The following is a 21293-nucleotide window of genomic DNA, read 5'->3' as shown; positions in this document are numbered from 1 at the left end:
ATTGTATATATGGACCACATCTTCTTAATCCAGTCATCTGTTGAAGGGCATCTCAGCTCCTTCCACGATTTAGCTATTGTGGACAATGCTGCTATGAACATCGGGGTGCATATGGCCCTTCTCTTCACTATGTCTGGATTTTTGGGGTAAATACCCAGTAGTGCAATTGCTGGATCATAGAGTAGCTCAATTTTTAACTTTTTAAGGGACCTCCCCACTGTTTTCCAAAGTGGCTGTACCAACTTGCATTCCCACCAACAATGTAGGAGCAGGAAGATCCGTAGGAGAAGAAGGGGAAGAAGAAAGGGGGGGTAATCAGAAGGGGGAATGACCCATCAGAGACTATAGACTCTGGGAAACCAACTGAGGGCTTCAGAGGGTAAGGGGGTGGGGGAATGGGATAGGCTGGTGATGGGTAGTAAGGAGGGCATGTATTGCATGGTGCACTGGGTGTTATATGCAAGTAATGAATCATGGAACTTTACATCGAAAACTAGGGTTATACTGTATGGTGACTAATATAATATAATAAAAATTTTAAAAAATGTAATGGAAAAAAAAAGAAAAATACCTTCTGGGCCTTTTTTCCTTTCGACCTTTGTCCCAAATGCTGGATTGTCACAGACCTTTGTATGCAGTGTCCCCACATCGTCCTTATGAGGAGTGATCCCAATGGTGAGGAAGGGAGGAGCCCCAGACACATCACTGGGGATATTGTTCCTGCTTCAAGAACAACTAAACACGCTCGATAGAATCAGGCATTGGTCTTACAGAAACAGTGACTGAAGGGGAGCCTGGGTGGCTCAGTTGGTAAGCGTCCGACTCTTGATCCCAGCTCAGGCCATGATCTCAGGGTTGTGAGTTCAAGCCCCACATTGTGCTCCACACTGGGCATGGAGCCTACTTAAAAAAAAAAAAAGTGACTGAAGTAGGAAAAAATAAAGTATTTGGGGAGAAAAGAGGAAGAGTAGTAAACCCTGGCTGAAAGCATCCTGCCAGCCCAGGCCACGGAAGGCGCGATGGTGACAATTCTGTGTCTTTGGGACCAGGGATTAATCAGCACGATCGGCCACTCTCGGGCCCCGTGGGTGCCAGGATGGCAGCCCAGTCTTCCCCATGACGCCTGCTTGGGGGGTCGCCTCGCCTCACAGCCCCGCCCGATGCTCCTGCCGTCAGACGCCATCTGTTCCTCCTCTGGAGGATTCGCAGCAGAGCCCACAGCTGCCTTCAGTGCTGCCCCTGACACGTTAGGACCCTACGGTTTCCAGCACTGCTGAATAGGCGGGTGGCCTTGCCTGGGGGGCCGAAGGCAGTGCCAACCTTGAGGACTCTGCCTGGCTTGCACAAGGTGGGGGGCGGTGCTTAGAAATGCTCCAAGCGACCACCACCGTCCGTCTCCTGCCAGGCCCGGGATCAGGTGACTGCTGGCCCCCCGTTTGCAGGAAGACAGGGCAGCCATCTGCAGGCCCCCATCCACCGGAAGACAGGCTGCCCATCTGAAGGAAGAGGGCCCCCCCATCTGCAGGCCTAGTCTGCTAGGGGACAAGCCCCCCATCTGCAGGCCCCCACCTGCAAGTTCCCTGTCTGCTGGAAGCTGCTTTTGTTACTGATGCTCGTGTGTACTCTGTACAGGCTCGCTTCTTCTGGAGGTCCCTGTTCGTGGGGAACTGTTGATACTGGCTGTACGAGGTCGTCCCGAGAAACTGGGGATGCGGCAGATGGGATCCAGCCCTGAATAGAGGCCCCGCCTGCACAGGGACACAAGCCCTGTGCCTGGCTGTCTAGGCAGGCTCTGTGTTAGCTCACCTGCAGAGGATCGGTCCTTATTTCCTCCTGGTTCTCTGGGTGCCTCTGTATCTGACCACCTCTGACTTCACGTCTGATCTGTGGAAGCCGGGTAGCGTGCCCTGGGCTGAGGCCTGCCACCTCGTCCTTCAGAAAGGTGGCATAAATCCCAGTAGCGGTTCCAGAGCCGTGCAGAACCAGGGGCATCACAGGCCGAGAGAGAACCTGGCATGAGTGGCATCTCCTGCCGGCAGTTGTTTGGTTGCAAGGGACAGAAACCCACGTAGGCAGCCCATGGAAAGGAGGTTTGTTCTAAGGCTGCAGATACTTCCCCTCCCCGCCCATCCTGGTAAGAGCTCACCCGTCAGGGCTCAGTAGAGCAGGGCTGGCTCTGCTCTGAAGGAAAACCTTAGCAGACACATCTGTAGACTCACTCTGCCTCTGGCAAACTGGGGACTCAGACCCTCACCCCGCGTGGCTCCTCTCTGCCTCCCGGAGACTCTCTCGGGCTCCTTCCGCATTCAGTCCCAGATCCTGGGTGGGGAATCTGATTGGTCTCGCTCCAGGCAGGCATCCCAGGTCCAGTCGGCTTGTCTGGGAGATAATCCTTGCACTGATAATCCGTCCAGGTGGCCCCCAGCAGGTGCACAGATCACACTGTAGGCTTGGTCTCTGACCAAGTATTTGTTCATAAGCTCCAGGTGGGCTGGTCCCCATCACATATGGTGAACTGGATTAGGGACCCTATTCTTAACTTGGTTGCCTCTGTAGAGACTCTGTTTTCAAATTAGGTCACATTCTGAGGTACTGGGGGTTAGAATTTCAACATATCTTCTGGGGACGCAGTTCAACCCATAAGAAGTGGCCAGACACCTGCCGCTTGAAAGCCAGGCCTGTCATCTTCATGGCTACCCCTCCAGGCAGAGGGGACCGCAGGCAGCAGGGGCACAGACCTCCCCCAGTTGAGTCCAGGGATCAGACCCCCTGTGCCCTCCTCCTTCCAGCCTGTCCCGAGGAGGTCAGGGTCAGAGCAGGGGGCATCAGCGTGAGCCCTCACTTCCTCCTTCCTTCTGATCAAAGGGCATACCCCCCACGACCCCGTCTGTGGGCCCCCAGGCTGGCCTGTAGCACGAGGGCAGCTCAGCAGAGTGGGGAGACGGGAGCTTCAGGCTCTTCCTGGCATTTTCACCAGCACGTGCTGGGAAGTGGTGGAATCCACTGGAAGGCCAGCTCCAGGAGCACCTGCTGCCAGCCCCAGGCCCAGACCTGAGGAAATCGGGTGCTCAGCAGAGACCTGCTGGTGGAGGGGTGTGTTTGGGAGGGCACTGAGCTGGGAAAGGGACAGTCAGGCTGCAGGGCCAAGGGGCCTGGAGAGGGTCTGCTGCTTCTGAGCACCCCGGGAGGTGGGCAGATAGGGCCGTGTCTGGCCTCCACCATGGAGCCAGGCCAGCCCCTGGAGTGGGCGTGGGGTTCAAGTCAGATGGAGATGGGAGTTTGGAAGGACTCTGGCCGTGATAGAATTTGATAGCTGAACATGCCGGGAAGGTTCTCGAACTTGTCCTGGAGGTTGAGCTGAGTGAGAAGGGAACTAAGGTGCAGTTGTGATAGGAGGGGCAGGAGATGTCTGCCACATTCAGACTCTCCCCTCTGCCCCCACACTCAAGGGACTCTCCCACAAATCCGTCTCCCCATAGATGAGTGTCACAGGGCTGTCTTACCAAGCATCACAAACTGGGGGACTCAGAACAACAGACACGTACTCTCTCACATCCTGGAGGTCGGAAGTCCGAGATGCCGCTTTTGGCAGCCAGGGCTCCCTCAGGAAGGTCCTTCCTGCCTCCTCGGGCTTCTTTCTGGAAGCTTCTGCGGCCTTCCCATCGGGGCCTCTGATGTCACACAGCCTTTCCCTCCATGTGTGTCTCTGCTCTGTTCTTACAAGGACACCAGTATTTGGATGTAGGGACCACTCTAGTGCAGGATGACCTCACCCCAACTCATTACAGCACAGCTACAAAGAGCCTATTTCCAGATAAGGTCACATTCCGAGGTTCTGGGTGGACATGAACTTTGTGGGAGGACACCATCCAGAAATATTTGGAAATGTCCCAGAACTTGTAAGTGACACTCTGTCCTCCTACCCCATCCCAGCATCCTAGGCCAGACTGCTTCCATTTCTACCCCAGTCAGCCCTTAGCGGTGGTGTCCTGCTTTCCAGACCCTTACCTGTCTCAGGTGTGAAAGCACACTGCCAGGTGGGCTGAGGGGTGAACAGTGCTCGGCAGTGCCAAGTGCCCCTTCCGGCAAGACAGAATGGCCCTCTGAGAGAGGACCCTGAACTTGAAGGCCTGTTGGTGGAGGAGCTACTGCCCAAGACCCTGCCCCCAACTTTCGGGTCTCTGATTCCCAGGACACCATGGTACCTCCCTTGGCCCCAGGTCTTTCCGGAACTATGTTCTGAGCCTGGACTTGGATCCAGACTTATGAGAGAGAGACTACTCCAGGACACAGCCACACCTTTGACTGCCCCCCCATCTTAACAGAATCAGGTGTACCAAGTCCTGCTTGGGGAAACAGTGGACTGCCAGCTGGTCATGGTCATGCCATGCTCTGAGTCCTGTGCATTTGGGCATCCTGTTCTTTCTCCTCACGGTCTGTCTCCTCTGAGCAATGGCCGGGTCTGGAGAGTAGGACGGCACCGCTAAGGGCTGGCTGGGGTAGAAATGGAAGCAACCTGGCCTAGGACGCTGGGATGGAGTAGCAGGGCAGAGTCTCATTTACAAGTTCTGAAATATTCCTCTGTACTGGGTTGGACTGTGTCCTCCCCTTCTGCTCATGTGCACATTGTTTTTTTTTTTTCTGTTGGAAACTTTTCCTCCATTAAAAAGAACAAAAAAGAAAACCTAGCAAGCATTTACTGTGTCAGTTTGTGTTTTGAATTTGACTAGAAAATAATTTCTGCTATATTGTCATATTTATGGGCATGAAGTTTCCATAATATCACCCTGTATTTTATTTTTTTATCACCTTTCCCTAAAGCATCTAGTGTGTGCTGACTACTTTTCTTGGGATCTGGGACAGAGCGAGAGCAACTCCATTGTGGGGTGTGGGGGAGATGGCGTCAGATTCCACTGGCAGCCTTTGCTCCCTGAGTCCGGGCGCTGTTGGGTTTCCATAGCTCATCCCCCAGGATCCATTGCATGAGGACAGAGGAAGGAAGGTGCAGGCTGAGGGAGAGACAGCAGGCTCAAGGGGCCCCTAGGGAGGCAGTGGAAGGGGCTCAGCTTGGAGACAAATGGAGCCACACTTGGCAGTTGGGATCTTACAGTTTTTTTTTCTTGTGGAAAACCTTTTTTTTCCCCCTCTGGTTTTGGAACGAGGATATATAGTCTTCTAGAAAGGTATGCAATAAAGAGGATATAATAAGGAAGTGGAAAAAAGGCCCTGACTCAGTTGCCCATTACTTGAGGGTACTTGGTAGACATTGGCACAGGAACACATGGAAGGAAGGAGGACGCATGTTCAGTCACGTGGCTGGTGCAGGGAGCCTGTCGTAAGCTGAGATTATACTGTATATGTTATCTTTGAGAATGTGTATGAAATTTAATTTTGCATGAAGATAAGAGAAATGCAAATAAGCTTGAAGAGACTGCCGACTTCAGGTGTTTCTAACTAAAAGAGATATTGGTGACACAGCGATGCCTCCAAGGTTATGAAGATAGTTGTGTGGGATGGTCAGGTTGGAGTGGAGTCGTATTATCTAACCTACGTGTTTTCATTTCCCAGTTATTGGTTGCTTCTCTATTAGGAGAGATACGGAGATATGCCTTCTCCCCCCCTTCAAGCTTTTGTCAGCTGTGATTTTAATAATATGTCACAGCTACCAACACATGTGTTCACCTTGTAACTAATCTCCATATGTGTTTGGCCTTGGTTCTTTGTTCAGTGGGCTCGCCCCTTACCTCCAGCCCTTTGAGCGAAGACTGCTTTGTTCTAGATTGTTTCTATTCATTTCCTAGGTGGCTGGATTTGTTGCCAGTGATTTTTCCTAGACCAACCCAGTTACCATATTCCCGTAGGCTGTGGGAGCTTGGGGATGTCTATCCCTCTTTATACTCTGCACTCCTTTCTTCTCCTGAGGACACTGTGGAGTTCCCCTCCTGCCTTCTGGTGTCCACTGTGGGAGCAGTGCCAAGACTTTCTTTCCCATTGGCAGGGTTTTGTGCCTGAATGGCTCGTGCGGTCCTGAGATCTTTCGTGTTTGTAAACTTCTGCCTGTTGTCTTTACAGCTGAAGGACAGTGTGGCTGGAGCCACGGTTCTCTTCCCTAGAACTTGGGGGCCAGTGCCCCATTGTCTCTGCAGTGCTGACTTTGGCAGGTGAATTCTTTATTTACCTGGATGACCCAAGAATCTTTTCCTTAAACTTAAATCAGTGCCTCAAACGGGATGTCTTTTTGTGATTGTTTTCTGTAATTTTAGCTTGAAACATGGTATGAGAATTTGAGCTGTAGATTCACAAACTTTCTGTGAAATTGTTCCTTCTATCCTTGACCCCTTGGGCTCCACGTGCTGGTTAGGCTCTCTGTTTTGGGGGAGCCAGCTTCCCCTGTGTTTGCTTACTGCTGCCCATGACCTGCCTCTCATCCTTTGCTCCGTCCGCGCCTCCCCTGCCTCCCTGGGCTCACTGCCCACTGTGAGCTGTGTGTCGCTTCTCTCTTGATGTTTCGACTTCACACGGTTATTTCTGTAATGATGGTGTTTTGGTCAATTTGTTTCCCGGAGTCTGCAATTTCCATTCTCATCTTATTTTGTTTTATAATCTTGCCTTTGAGTGACTATTTTTATTGAATTTCTGTTCCTATTATGTCCTTCTCAGGCATGAAGCACACATGGGACATTTTCTTCTGTTCCTCAGGGAATGTGTTCTGTGGTCTAGGCCGTTTATCTGTCCTTCACAAGCCGTTCTCTTCCTCCCTCCTTCTCCCCCTTCTCTCCTCTCTCTCCACTGCTGTCCCTCCCCTTTTACCTCCAGGCTCTTCCCTTTGGCTGGCTCGGCAACCCAGGGACAGCCCCAACAAAGGACTTCCGCACCTTGGCTGCACGTTTGAATTGCAAGGCTGAAGCCAGCCATGCCCTGGACCGCCTGAGTCAGAACCTCTGGGGGTGAGACCTGGGCATCTGTATTTCTAAGTCTCTCCAGCTGTTTCCAGCATGCAGCTAAGGCTGAGAACTACGGCTCCAACGTCTCACATTATCTAGGAAAATAAGAAAAGAACCAATGACAGGAGTTTAACCTGTGGTGAAAAAGGAATAACCGTGTAAGAACTGGGGCATTGCCTATAGGGGCACGTAAACGTCCTGCATTCAGAAGTGAGGACACGGCCTGGGGATGCTGCTCCCTTTCAGTGCCCCCGATTAACCCTGGCTTGGCCTACTTGGATCTTCCTGAGGGCGGTTCCACTGGGGGCAAGAGGCACTTGCTCTGCATCATGCCTCACGTTGCTTTCAAGTGGTTATTCATCTGGAGAGAAAGGTCTTTTCTCAAGTCAGCCTGGGGTGCATTTTCTAGCGTCTAGCGTCTACTCAAGCCAGCTCCTGAGCTATTACCTTGAAACCAAGCTGTGAATTGCTCATTCCTCACTAATTCCCAAATGGAAATCACAGTTTTTGTTTACTTACCTAAAAAATTCACATGATGCCTAAGGCTCAACTGAAGGAATTTTAAACATTCTTTGAAAGCTGTAAAAAGATGAGCTGGGACTGAAATGACCACTCAACTTCAATTCAAGCTGCTGTTTTGTAGAGCCCGTCGTGAAGTGGAGGGGCACAGAGACGGAGGAAGGCGCTCCAGCCATGGGGAGAATGTGAATTTCACTGGACATGTCGCTGAAAAGGAACTGGTGGCCAAAGAGCGGTTTTTGAGCCAAGTAAAACCCCACTACAAGGAGTGACATTAAGATTCTGTGCACCCCGTGTTTATGGAATATTTTATTTAGCTGGGGAATTGTGGAAAGTGCCAGGTACCTGCTTACCCCAGAATTACAGCTACTGCTGGGTGGGGGGTCAGGCAGCGGGGGAGCCTGGCACACTGTATGTCAAAGCATTTTCTAGGGTAAATCAGTCTGGGATGGCAAACACTCCCCTGCTCACGCCTGGAGAACACTCGCTCTGTAGGCGGAAACACCAAATTGTGATTCATTCAGTGTAATCGGGAGCGTTGAGCCTCCCTGCCCCTCCCCTCCCCCATGTCCCAGCCACTCCGTAGTAATTTTCCAAACTATCCACAGCAACAAAACATCATGAAAGGCTTGAGCTTAGAGGAGGAAGATCAGGAGAAGTGGAGGGCACAGCCTGCTGAGTTTAGACATCATCTTTGGGAAATTTGCCATGTCTGCCTCCTTGTTACCTGGCCCTGGATGGCGTGTGTGAATGGGGCATGGGGACCTGAGGGTGTAGGACAGGGGGGCATGGGACATAGGGTGTGGGACACAGAGGGCATGGGACATAAGCTGTAGGATGGGGCTGTAGGACATGAGGGTGTAGGACGGGGGCTGTGGGACATTAGGGTGTAGGACAGGGGCTGTGGGACATGAGGGTGTAGGACGGGGGCTGTGGGACATGGTGTAGGACGGGGGCTGTGGGACATGAGGGTGTAGGACAGGGGCTGTGGGACATGAGGGTATAGGACGGGGGCTGTGGGACATGGTGTAGGACGGGGGCTGTGGGACATGAGGGTGTAGGACGGGGACTGTGGGACATGAGGGTGTAGGACGGGGGCTGTGGGACATGAGGGTGTAGGACGGGGGCTGTGGGACATGAGGGTGTAGGACGGGGGCTGTGGGACATGAGGGTGTAGGACGGGGCCTGTGGGACATGAGGGTGTAGGACGGGGGCTGTGGGACATGGTGTAGGACGGGGGCTGTGGGACATGAGGGTGTAGGACGGGGGCTGTGGGACATGAGGGTGTAGGACAGGGGCTGTGGGACATGAGGGTGTAGGACGGGGGCTGTGGGACATGGTGTAGGACGGGGGCTGTGGGACATGAGGGTGTAGGACGGGGGCTGTGGGACTTGAGGGTGTAGGACAGGGCTGTGGGACACGAGGTTCTAATCCCCCTCTTCCTCTGTCCTGGTGGGTGCTGTATTCTCCCCAGCTCAGGTTCTGATCTGTAAAGGAAGCCACTCCCTGCTCCACCCCCAGTGCCCGGGGGACTGGGGACAGGTGTCTGGCCCCTGCCTGGAGAGTCCCAGCAGGCTGTGCTTTGTGCGGTGCCTCTCGGGGTCTCTGTGGACCTCCTGCCCTGCGTGCGTCAGTGCTAGAGACGCCTGCTCGAAGGGAGCAGCCCTGACCGTCTGAGCAGGGAGAGCATCAGCAGACGTGTTAGAGTGGGACGTGAAGTGGACAGAGTGGATTCCAGGTGACACTTGGGAGCCTCTGTGTTGAAGCCCAGCAGCCTTTCTTCCCCCTGCACGGCTCTCCACTGCGCTCCAGAAGGGGCCGGTGAGTCAGGTGGGGCTTTGTGCACAGAGTGTGCCGGCGGCGATAACTGACGCCCGTGGGAGCCGGGCAGGTGTGCCTGACGCAGTAGCCCCGCTTCAAACTCAGAGGGACGAAGTCCTGTCCTCCAGAGTTAAAGGCAGAGTTAAAAAAAAAAAAAAAAAAAGATTGGAGAAAGGAGACGTTCAGACGTAATGGAAGGTGCTTCTCAGACCTGTGCTGGCTAGACTCACAAGAATGATGACTCAGGAAGGTTCCTCTGGTTTTCCGTGTGATGTTTTTGGAGTCCAAATACCAATGACTCTGCGTCTTAGACTTCTGTGATGCCAAGTGGCAGGAGGGTCCTCGAGGCCCATGAAGCTGCCTCGTTGGGTTCAGTGGGGTCAGAGAGTGAGAGGCAGAGGCTGGGGTCAACCCCTAGCCTCCACGTGCTAGTGTCCTCACCTGAGGCAGCTCCTTCTCTGCCCTGCTTTGCTGTTCGAAAGTATGTGTCCCCCAAAGACACAGATGTAGTGAAAAGAAGGGACATATGCACCCCAGTGTTCATAGCAGCAATGTCCACAATAGCCCCACTGTGGAAGGAGCCGAGATGCCCTTCAACAGACGAATGGATAAAGAAGATGTGGTCCATATATACAATGGAATATTACTCAGCCATCAGAAAGGATGAATACCCACCATTTACATCAACATGGACGGAACTGGAGGGGATTATGCTAAGTGAAACAAGTCAAGCAGAGAGGGACAATTATCATACGGTTTCACTTATATGTGGAACATAAGGAATAGCATGGAGGACATTAGGTGAAGGAAGGGAAAACTGAAGGGGGGACATCAGAGAGGGTGGTGAACCATGAGAGACTATGGACTCCGGGAAACAAACTGAGGGTTCCAGAGGGAAGGGGGTCAGGGGGATGGGGTAGCCTGGTGATGGGTGCTAAGAACACGTGTTATGATGAGCACTGGGTGTTATACACAACTAATAAATCATTGAACACTATATCAAAAACTAATGAAGTACTGCATGGTGACTAACATAATAAAAAAAAAAGAAAGTACATGTAAAGACAGGGTTATTCTTAGTTAATCGTTACTGTGAATTCAGTGCTTACGAGGTGCCAGATGCCGTTTGACCCTCATGTCTCACTTCCGCTGCCCACCCGGCCCGCGGGGAGGGGAGGACACACGGGGAGGACGTGGGGCGGGTGGGATGCTGGGTGATGGGTCCACGGGGATCGTTAAATTGCTTTCTGTCTTTCACGCGTGTTTGAACATTTCTATAAGAAGCAAAGTTGAGATATATTACCATATAGATGGAGAAATAAAAGCTGGCCTAGAGACAACAATCAAGTGCATTTTCCAGTTTGAATCAAACCTTGGGCCACTTCCCTCTCCGGCATGTCGTGGGGGGCAGGGCTGGCTTCAGGGCTCTGCTGGGGGCTAGAGGGTCAGTGCTAACCCACGGCGTTGTCTGGTCGTGGGAACCAGCCGTTCCTCGCATGGAAGCGGTGGCCGTCCAGAGCCGGGCAGTTTTAGCGATTGTGCCATGAGCAGGCCCTTTGACCGGAGGCTCTCGTGTGTGTGTGTGTGTGTGTGTGTGAGTGTGTGTGTGTATGAGTGTGCATGCTTGTACTAGTACACATGTGTCTGAATTTGCAAGTGTATGTGTGCACGTGTGCATTCATGTAGGCGTATGTTCATACACACATGCTTGTGTGTGCACATGTACTCACATGTATTCACACGTGCACACAGTTGGGTATGCACTGCTTGTGTGCACACATGTGTGATCTTGTGTGCGCATGTCTGTATTCGTGGTGCGTGTGCAAGCAAGCGTGTATATGCGTGTCTGTGTGTGTACAGCTATCTGTAGTTGCATGCATATTGTGCACACACATTTGTACACCTGTGTGCACATGTATTTGTGTGTGCATGTGAATTTGTGTGTTTGTGTGCATATGTGTGTGTATGTGTAGAATGATAATTTCTCTTCAATGCTTAGCAAAGAGCTAGCCCAGTATGCGGTATACGATGGTGCTCCATAAATATAAAAAATATAGTTATAATATTGAATGCAGGTTCTTTTCTGAAAAATAGTGGCTAAACATTTAAGCTTTGTAGATGATGGTTTGTGATTATCATTCATCTCTTTACGTTTCATTCCCTTTGTTACATTAAACATGAAGTAGAAGTAAGCCCAAGCCCCTGGCTCTGACATTGCCACGGCCTGGGGGGGTTGGTTTGTGGCAGTTAATGTTTCTTGAGCACCTGCTCTGAATTCAGCAGTGAGCCTGCTGCACAGTTCCCACCTTGCTTCTAAAGGGGTGCTTGAAAATGCAGATGACAGCATTGTGGAGACCGAGTGTGTGTGCTTGCTGGGGCCTCCTTCCCGTGCAGCACCGCAGGGACCTGCTGTGGGAGACACACAGCTTCTCCCAGCAGGACCAGCGAGAAGGCGAGTTTGCCAGGAGAGTAAGTCAGATGACACGGGATCACGTGCAGGTGGCTGGGGGCGGGAGTGCAACCCATGGCAGGGACAGAGCTGGCCGGGCTTTGGTCCTGGAGCAGCCCCTGGCAGGTGGAGAGGCTCCTGCTGTGCCTTTTCTCCTGGTGTCACTTCCCTTAGCGGCCTTTCCCATGGGAGAGCCACCAGGGTCCCCTAGCACAGTTGTCTGTGGAATGCGGTTGAGCTGCCCTTGTTTTGTACAAGACCTTCCAGGAAAGTGGCACCAGGAGAGGCTTCTCCTTCATCTTCAGGGTTCAGAGTCCACATCAGCTGTCAGAAATCCTGTGGGCACAGAGTGGGAACATGCATTTATGCTGCTCCCCAGTAGAGAGAGCAGTGCGTGAGGAGGAGAGGTACGGTGGGGGTGGGGAGGACTTACCCTGGGGTGGGACATGTGCCTTCCTCACCCTGCAGAATCAGAGCAGATCTGGGATGCCCTGGGTGAGAGGCCTGGGATGAGGGATTGCCCAGAGAAAGCCTGTCCCAGCTCCAAAGAGCAGTCCCTCGGGAAGGCCCCACCCAGGATGGTGCAGGCAGCTCGCTCTGACCAGAAAATGCTGGAAATGTCTGCAGGAAACCTTCCATGTTTGTCTTGACACGATGCACGTGATTGCTGTAGGGCTGTCTGCTATGCCATAAATAATTTATTGCCATGCTGAGTGTGAAAGTTTCGTGATGAAATGCAATCACCACTAACCATTTGGTTCTGTGGGTCCTTTTGTCCCAACATCAACAGTTTCCAGGATGCACTTAGTGGTGACTCTGAGAGCTGCTTCCTGGCCTCCTGGCTGCCCAGGTCAGGGACAGCGGTGCCCCTTCTCTGGTGCTTGGAGCAGATGGCAGGACCCCAGGGCCTTGCAGAGGACCTTGTAGGCACTGACCAGCAGGGCAGCCCCGGCCTCGGCTGCCGCATTCGCATTCACTACCTGCACACTTGGGCCTGGGGCTGTCTCGAGAGGCTGATCACTTTTGGGCGAGCCTGTTGATGGGCACTGAACCCCTCCCCATGCACAATTCGTGATCAGAGGGGGGTAAAGATGGAGCAGAGTATCTTCTGCACATTCATTTGGAAGACAACTTTTTGAATCACGGCTTCACGAGTACTCAGATGGAGGAGAGGGATTTGAAAAATCAGTTTGCAACCTTCCAGCGCCAGTTCCCCAGGAGCAAAGACCCCCATGCAGGGGAAACTTCCGCCCAGGACTTCCCCTGGAGTTTCCTTAGAATTGGGTACAGGAATTTAAACAATTGCCTTGTGTTGTACAATGCCTTTTGTGTATTACTGATGGTATCCTATAAAAGTAAAGTGCATCACTCACACATCACGCAATCCAACAGTGTCAGGCTATTAACATCTTATAGCTGGCGGGGACAGCTTGCTGGCTGTTTGAACTATATGATAGATCCCAAAGGGCAGGCGAGTGTGCTGAAAATGCAGGAAATTTAGCTTTCCATAAACACATTAAATCGTTACAATTTGTTTATGATAGCAGTTCACTTGGACTATAAGATGATTTTCTCTTCCCTTCTGCAGAGCTCTTTGATGTCTCCTGTGGATCTCACAGCACGCTGCACAGACACGGGACACTGTGAGTGTGGAAAACCCATTCGAAGTGTCTACTCTCCTGGGGCAGCAGGATAGAGAACGTTTTCTGAAGCATGTGTGACATCCTTCCACTTCAAAAGGCTGGGAGGCTGGGACTTCCCAGCTGTGTGGTGGAAGCGGGGCTGGGGTTAGGGAGTGCAGAGCCGGAGTCTTTCCCTCCGTCTGCATGGCTCCCCTCCCTCCCCAGCGGCTCAGACAGGGTCAGGGGCAGGTGTTGGGAAGGCAGTGGCTTGAGCTGCCCCCTCTGCCGGGTCTCTTCTGGTACGGATCTCGCCCTGCAGGACTGTGGTGGGTGTGGCCCGGGGTGTGGAGGGCACGGAGAGACATCTAGCTGGTGAGAACTCTCAGGGGACAGGTGCAGGGGGTTTGCTTGGGACCTGGGCTTTCCAAGTGAAGCATTCAGACCAGCCCTGGGATACCGCACAGGCATGGGCTCTGCTTGGGCCACGGTGACTTGGGAGCAGACCCAGCAGGGGGTTGTGGAGAGTCACTGCTTTCGGAGCCCTGGGCAGGGTCCTTCTAGAGCTGGACAGAGACTCAGGCGGGGTCCGCAGAGGGCTCGGCACGCACCGTGTCTGCCCCAGCTCTGCTGGACGCCTGGGTTGTCGCCACGCTGATGCTTTTTCCCAGTTTCTCTTGAGAACACAGAGAACATGTCCTCTGTGATGCCCACTTTTCTCCATCAGCCACGCAGCATTTCCTCGCATGGCAAGGGTTTACGCAGATTCCGTTTTTATCCATGTTAGGGGAAGTAGTACTTTCTCCATGCTGAGACTCGGTCTGAGCTCTGGAAGGTTGTGAACGAGTGAGAGCGAGTGCTAGCTCTGGAGAAGGACCGGCGTCATCCGAGAGACCAGCCACGGGGTTAGAACATGGCGAGGGGGCAGTGATCTCCGTGTGTGCCTGGAGGCCCAGGAACTGGCCCCACACAGCCAGGGTGACCCTTTCTTGGAGGGTTCTAAGTGCGCGGGTGCCATGGGGCGGGGTCTCCCACTGAGGACCTTCTATGAGTGGAAGGACCCAGGATGCGGGGGCAGCCTTGGGGCTGGATTGGGAAGACTCCGGGTCTGGTCATGACTCAGACTCCAGCAGGATGTTTCAGTCCGAGACCTTGGTGTCGTGGCTTCACCGGCACCGGGGCCACGCCAGCTCTGGGCATGACTGCCCCTCCCATGGCTGTGGCTCTCCGAGGCCCAGCACCCAAGGCATTCCTGGAAGGAGCTGTGGTATTTCAGGGTTTGGGCCACACAGAGTGCGGGTTAAACCTGTGAGTGATCAGAGCCAATGGCCAAGGCTCAAAACTTGGTTCTGCCACCTCGAGCAGCCATTCCATGGCACTCTGCCTCAGTTTCCCCCATTGTAAAACAGGAATGTCTGTGATAGCTGCCTCATGGATTTTTCATGAGCATCAACTGAGATAAATTACACAGCACATTTCAAGCACTTACCAGCCGCATAGTAAGGGCCCAGTGAATTGTTGCTACTGTTGTCCTTACGCTCTTTCTAATCTATTTTACTGGATAAAATAATCTTCTCTGACACAGGTGTAATCTCTGGGGACATAATTTCCATATTTGTAAGCTGCTGTATCTCTCGTCTGCTACTCTTTAAGCAGGTCAAAATCAGAACACGTAGCAAGCATAACCACCGAAGTGTCACTATGGCCACAGGACGCCATTGTGGGCGTTGGGTAATCGTGCTTTGAGACCGTCCGGTACGGCTGCTCAGACGCAGTCATCCATCCCCGTTAAATCCTCCCAGCGCTCGTGCGCGGTTCTGGACAAGTCACAATAACATGTAGCACGCCAGCTACGAGCCTGTGCAGACTCGATTATAGGAGGTGCCCAAGGGGCCGGGCACGTCCGGTTTCCTTGGAAGAGGAGAAGTGACACCACGTCTCTCTGGGAAGTGTTTTCCTTCATGAAATGAAGTCACGGCCACCAGGAACTTGTCCCCATGAAATGAAACATACTGTTGGACCTCTGTTAACTGACAGTGACTTTGGACCCAAGAATCGGGCCACCAACTTTAAGGCAGAAAGTAATTTTGATTGCAGGCCTGCCCCGTTCCCGAGACCAGGCTTCCCAGCGGGAATCCTTGCCGTGGAACTCTCTGGAAAGATCATTGCCCTGTGGGGTCAGATGGACGCTCAAGCCTGGCAGGTTTTAGGTCCAGGATTAGCCTCTCTGCTCTCTCCTAAGGAGTGTGTAGACAAGGGAGCCCCTTGACAGCTGTGTGTGTATAAAATCATGGACTTTCTGGTCAAAATCAATGACAAAGGACAAAACAGAATCTTTTATTATACTTCCCTCCCTTAGGCCCCTGGATCCCAGCGCGGCGTGTCATTACTTTCATGTTGGAGGCTGTGCTGCCCGGGCAGGGGCACACGGGGTCCCAGCCGACCCCTGCACTAGTGGTCATGCCACTCGGCTCTCCTCCCGTGGGAGCGCCCCCCAACCCGTCAGCCACCCTCGTGTCTCGAAGTTCAGCTCCAAGTCCAGCATGGGAGGTTTGCTGATACGTTACATCCTGCAGTCCAGCCTGAGACGTGACTGCTGAGCCACACAAGCTTCCTGGGCCGGTCACGGCTGGAGCCCGTGGTGTGCGTTCAGTCTCTCCTGGGCACAGGTGTCTGGGGAGCAGAGCAGACGGGTGCGCCGGGGACGCGCCCACCCTGATTGGACAGGCTCTGGTCTCCTGGTTCCTGTGGTTGGGTTGGGGGAGCCTAGAGGGAGTCCCGGGCAGCCTGGCGTCGTCGCCTGGTTTGCTTTGGGAGCGTGGTGGCCCTTCTGCTGTGGGTCCGGGAGGAGAACAGACGCATCCTCAGACAGCAATTTGAGCGGAGCTCAGCAGCAGGATAAGGTGATGTGGGCAGAGTATTACAGGGAAAACCCAAGGGTGGTGCCGTGTTCTGGAGCTGGGGCTGTGAGGCTTGTCTCCACTCCAGGGTGAAGAGACAAGAAGGGAGAACACAGTGAGAGGAAAGGAAAGAGAAAGGGAGACCGAGGGAGAGAGGGAGGGAGAGAGAGGGAGAGCAAGAACTCAGAGGAGCAGAGCCCACCACCCAGGAGAGCATTTAGCTGGAGGGATCCTGCAGGGATAGAGCAAGATAAGGAGAGAGGATAAATACCCAGCCTCACCCTCCTCCCTCCTATCTCCTGACCGGGACTCCAGTGAGTGGCTGAGCTCACTGGGAGCTGGAGTGGGGGGAACCCAGCTGCAGAGAAGAGACGGGGTGGGTCTGGGGGAACTGAAGCCCCCCATGTCCAACACTGAGCGGTGGTGTGTCTGGTGTCCCGAGCTTGCGGTGCCTTCTCTGGGCACGGGGCAGCCAGCCATTGGCTCTCACTGTCGTTGGGAAGCAGTTTGAGGCATCAGCCTCTCTGGCTCGTCCTACTGACTGCGCACGGGCTGCCCACGCTGGAAGGCTGAGGCGGGAGCAGCTGGGAAATGCAGAGCCTCGGGACCCTGCGTGCTGCTCGTAGGGACGTGCAGGGCAGCGTCAGGCCCCAGCTGTGGTGGACACTCCTGATTCACCGTGCGTTGATGCCTGGGTCTCATACCCTGGTGACCAGTCATGGAAATAGCAGGGTCCCATCAGGAAGGTTCCAGAAACTCTGTCTGCAAGTGGCCACAGACTGATGAGATTTGAGAGGAGGAGTCTGTCACGTGGAACCTGACAAGATGGAGACCTGGCTCAAACCAGGACTCGGTGCCCAGGAAGCGTCTAGTTAATGGTAGCAGCGGTCGCCAGGCTGCAGGGTCACGCGGAGGATCGGAGCCCGCGTCCATGGCCAGGGTTGGCGTGGCAAACGTCCCGCTGATGGGTGAACACCAACATCCCAGAAGAAGAGCCAGATCCAGGAGCTGGCACGGCAAACACGGTGGCAGGGCTAGGCACGTGGTTGGAAACTGAGGACCACCTGACAGGGATTGCTGCCCGCCGGCTCCAGGCTGCCTTCGAGGGGCCAGGCGTGGCCTTCCAGGGGCCTCTGACACCTGAGGAACATGGGGGTCTTACCAGACCTGGTCTTGCCCTTGTCGAGGTTTGCTGCCATTCATTCATTCATTCATTCATTCATTCATTCATTCATCAGTATTGCCTGAGCGCTGCCGTTCACCAGACACTGTTCTGGACAGCGTGTGGGCTGCCGGACATCCCACGAGTCTTGGTCGGCGTCTTCAAGGGTATTTACATCTAACCGGGAAGATTAGAGGCATTTACTCAGGTATGCAGGAGAAGCCAAAACATAGAGTTTCAAACATGCGCTCAGGGCTTATTGCGGAGTGAGGGCCGGTGGTGGTGGTGGTGATGGGGGGGAGGCAGCATTTCAGCTGCTGCCTGGAAGGACAGGAGGGAGTGAACAGTTCTTTTTATTTTAAAATATATACACACAGCAGCGTCTAAATCATATATGCCCAGTGCATTGGTTTCCTCTGACTGCTGCAACCAATGGCCACAAACTAGGAAGAGCTTTAAACAACAGACGTCAAGGTGTCCAACCTCCCTCTGAGCCTCCAGGCAGGGTCCTTCCTGCCTCCTCCCGTTCCCATGGCCCCAAGTGGCGCCCCCCCAGCCTCTGCCTCGTCTCCACAAGCCTTCTTCCCTTCTCTGTGTCTCCTCTTCTGTCTCTTCCAGGGACGCTTGTCATTGCATTTAGGGCTCACGTGGCCTGTCCAGGATGATGTCATCTCGAGACCCTTTGTTTATTTACATCTGCAAAGACCCTTTCTCCAAATAAGGTCACACTCCCAGGTACTGGGTGTTAGGACTTGGACACATCTTTCTTTGGGGGGCGGGGGTCACCGTTTAACCAGCTACACCCAGTTAAGAAAATCACAATGACACGAAGCACACGCAGGGTCAAGTCAGAATATTCTGGAACCTTAGAAGTTCTCGGTGTGGGGGCGCCTGGGTGGCACAGCGGTTAAGCGTCTTCCTTCGGCTCAGGGCGTGATCCCGGCGTTATGGGATCGAGCCCCACGTCAGGCTCCTCCGCTATGAGCCTGCTTCTTCCTCTCCCACTCCCCCTGCTTGTGTTCCCTCTCTCACTGGCTGTCTCTATCTCTGTCGAATAAATAAATAAAATCTTTAAAAAAAAAAAAAAGTTCTCGGTGTGAGGCAGCGCCGGTCTGTTTGCTCAAGACTGTCCTGGTTTAGTGCTGGAATTCCCAAGTCTGCGGAACGTCCCAGTCCCTAGGAAATGGGGCAGTTGGTCTTCCTGTGACCGTGTGTCCTGTGTGACCACCTTTCCTTCTCTCTGTCTCTCTCCAGCTCCCCACCTGCTGAACACTGTCCTGAAACGTGACGGAATCCCTAGCTTTTCCTTAGACTCGCTCCGTTCATACGCATCCTGCTACATCATTTACGTTTTTCTCTGCTTGAAGTTAGAAATGGGATTATACAGCCTGGAGGTGGTTTATTTCTCTGCTCGACGTTGTGATTTTGGGGTTCGTCTCCGCCCCTGCATCTGGCTGGTCTGTTTTTACTGCTGGGTAATCTCCCTGTCTGGGGGTACCACGCACTGTTGCTGGGGCATCAGGCATCTCAGCCCTTGTGAGCGGGGCAGCTGCCGTTCTCTGGCATTCTCGTGCTTCTCTTCCGTGCATGGGGCAGCAGTTTCTCAAGGATGGACCCCGAGGGCCCGTTTTCTGGGGGGCTTTGACCGGCACTCGTACAACTTATTAGATGATGCCAGGCTTCCTGCCAAGTGGATGCCGCTGTTTGCATTCTGCCCCGTGGGGATGGGCTCCAGTGGGTCTGCATCCTCCTCACCCTGGGTCCTCCCACATGTCCAGTCCCTTCCCCAAAGAGAGGATGCTCGTAGGGTCCTAATACATTCTGATCTCTGGTCAAGGAAGTCCTCCATCTACCCCTGCTACCGGGTTACCCTTTTCCAGGAGTGTTTCGGCTATCCTTAGTCATTTGTTCTTCCATGGACAACCTAGAATAATCTCCAGGTTCCACACAGAACATGAGCTTGTTGGGATTTTAGCTGGACTTGTACGGAATTTGTAGGCCTGTCTGAGGAGCAGCAGTCACGTGGGGACCGTGAGACTCTCTAAGAGCCTGGCTCACATCTCTGCTCCTCTGGGCCTTCTGTACTCCTTCCCGTAAAGTTTCTAACTTTCTGCACAAGAGGCTTGTGACCAGTGTGTCATATTTATGTTTCATACCTGGTATTTTGGTTGCTCTTCTCCCTACATGTGGTGGGCCTAAGACAAGTCTGGGTTCTTTGATACTTGTGCCTTGGAGAGGCGGAGAAAGAGTCTCTGCCCCCTGAGAGGGGGCTGGGCTCCTTCATTCGCTCCGATGACTAGGTTAAAGCTGGAGGGGGGTGCGCGGCGCTAGGGGGTGTGCTGTGTTGTTACTGCCGGGAGGGGCCGAGCTCCCGGTCTCTGGTACACGTCCACCGACCCGCCCGAGCAGGGGTGTGGGGCGTGGGGCTCCTCCATGCCTCCTGTGTGGACCCCGGGAGAGGAGGGGTGGCCTTGTGCCCGCTGGATACTGCTCAGGGTCCTGACTCTTGGCTGGCTCTGCTCTGACACCCCCAGTGGGGGTGGACGTCCCGGTTCCCCCCAGGCCTCTGCTGGTTCGGTGGGGGTTGGGCCAGCTTATTCCGCTTCGTAGCCGGGAGAAAGGGAACCCACAGGTCTCCTTCGGCTCTCCAGGACCCTGTCAGGAGGCCTTGTTTCCACCCTCCAGAATCTTCCTATATTGGTTTATGGATAATGGCGGGGGTTTGGGGATAATGACACTTCGCAGGAGGAATGGCGCATTTGCTCCATCTTTCTGGATGTGGAGATCAAGGACCTCTTCTTCTTTTTTTTTTTTTTTTTAAAGATTGTATTTATTTATGTGACAGAGAGAGACAGCCAGCGAGAGAGGGAACACAAGCAGGGGGAGTGGGAGAGGACGAAGCAGGCTCATAGCGGAGGAGCCTGATGTGGGGCTTGAGCCCATCACGCCGGGATCACGCCCTGAGCCGAAGGCAGACGCTTAACGACTGCGCTACCCAGGCACCCCGATCAAGGACTTCTTAATCATCAAAATTTTCATACCCAGAAATTCTATTTTTTCAACTCTGCTTTTTGCTCCAGTCTTTCCCTTCTATTTCTTTAAAATATCGATCAGAAGATGCTTTTCCTGCTGCTTCTGTTGCTTTTGCCGCTTCTCGCTCATGGGGATTGACTTCCTTCCCCGGAAGATGCGCTGCTCCCTTCCCTTAACTTGGTGGGAACCTTTGAGAGGTGCATCGAGATCGATTTCCTCCAGAGAAGCTCCACATTTACCTCTTCCCTCCCTCCCAGGCACCAGCTTAATTCAAATTTCCTGCTCGACGTTTGTGGATTAAGAACAGTGTGAATTCTGACAGCAGACCAGCACAGGGACAGGCTTGTGGTGTTCAGGACAATTTTTCCTCCTTCCCCTGTGTTAGGGTTGAGAGAATGCAAACCCTCTGTAGTCCCATCTTTACGTGGGGAGACCCCCTTACCTTCCCTACCTGGGGCCGTCCGTGGGGTTTGTGTTCAAACAACATCGATCTTATGCACTATTTTAATTGTTTTCCATGCAGGTGTCTGTCCTGCCACGGTGCTGGAAAGGGGGTGGTGGGTGGGACTTCTGCCGGCGGGCATCAGAGGCCGGCTTTCAGGCAGCAGGGCTGTGGAGGGGAGGCAGAGAGGGCTGCGCATGCAGGCCGGGGTGGGGGGCAGTCCAGGGCAGAGAGGGGGGTACCTCCTCGGGGTTGTTCTGAGAGCCTTGGAGGCTGGGCTGGGAATCTGGAGCCTTTTCATGGGAAATGATACTCGTAGATATTAGGAGATTCGGGCGGGTGTAGGTTGGGCAGATGCTAACGGGAAATGCAGAGGCTGGGAGAGTAACGTGAGTGGGAGCAGG

At 53.6% G+C, this 21293-nt stretch overlaps 1 long non-coding RNA gene across 2 annotated transcripts in view; it reads left to right on the top strand.

The window, feature by feature from the left end:
• The window catches only part of LOC130543039 (uncharacterized), a 415403-nt gene that overhangs the window by 230729 nt on the left and 163381 nt on the right, over positions 1-21293 (top strand). For both annotated transcript variants that reach the window (XR_008958058.1, XR_008958057.1), the window contains exon 3: positions 13322-13376. This is a non-coding gene — a long non-coding RNA (uncharacterized LOC130543039). The remainder of the gene's footprint in view (positions 1-13321; positions 13377-21293) is intronic.

This window comes from Ursus arctos, unplaced genomic scaffold (genome assembly GCF_023065955.2).
Source record: "Ursus arctos isolate Adak ecotype North America unplaced genomic scaffold, UrsArc2.0 scaffold_7, whole genome shotgun sequence".
Lineage (NCBI taxonomy): Eukaryota > Metazoa > Chordata > Mammalia > Carnivora > Ursidae > Ursus > Ursus arctos.
This window is presented reverse-complemented; position numbering and strand designations above follow the sequence as displayed.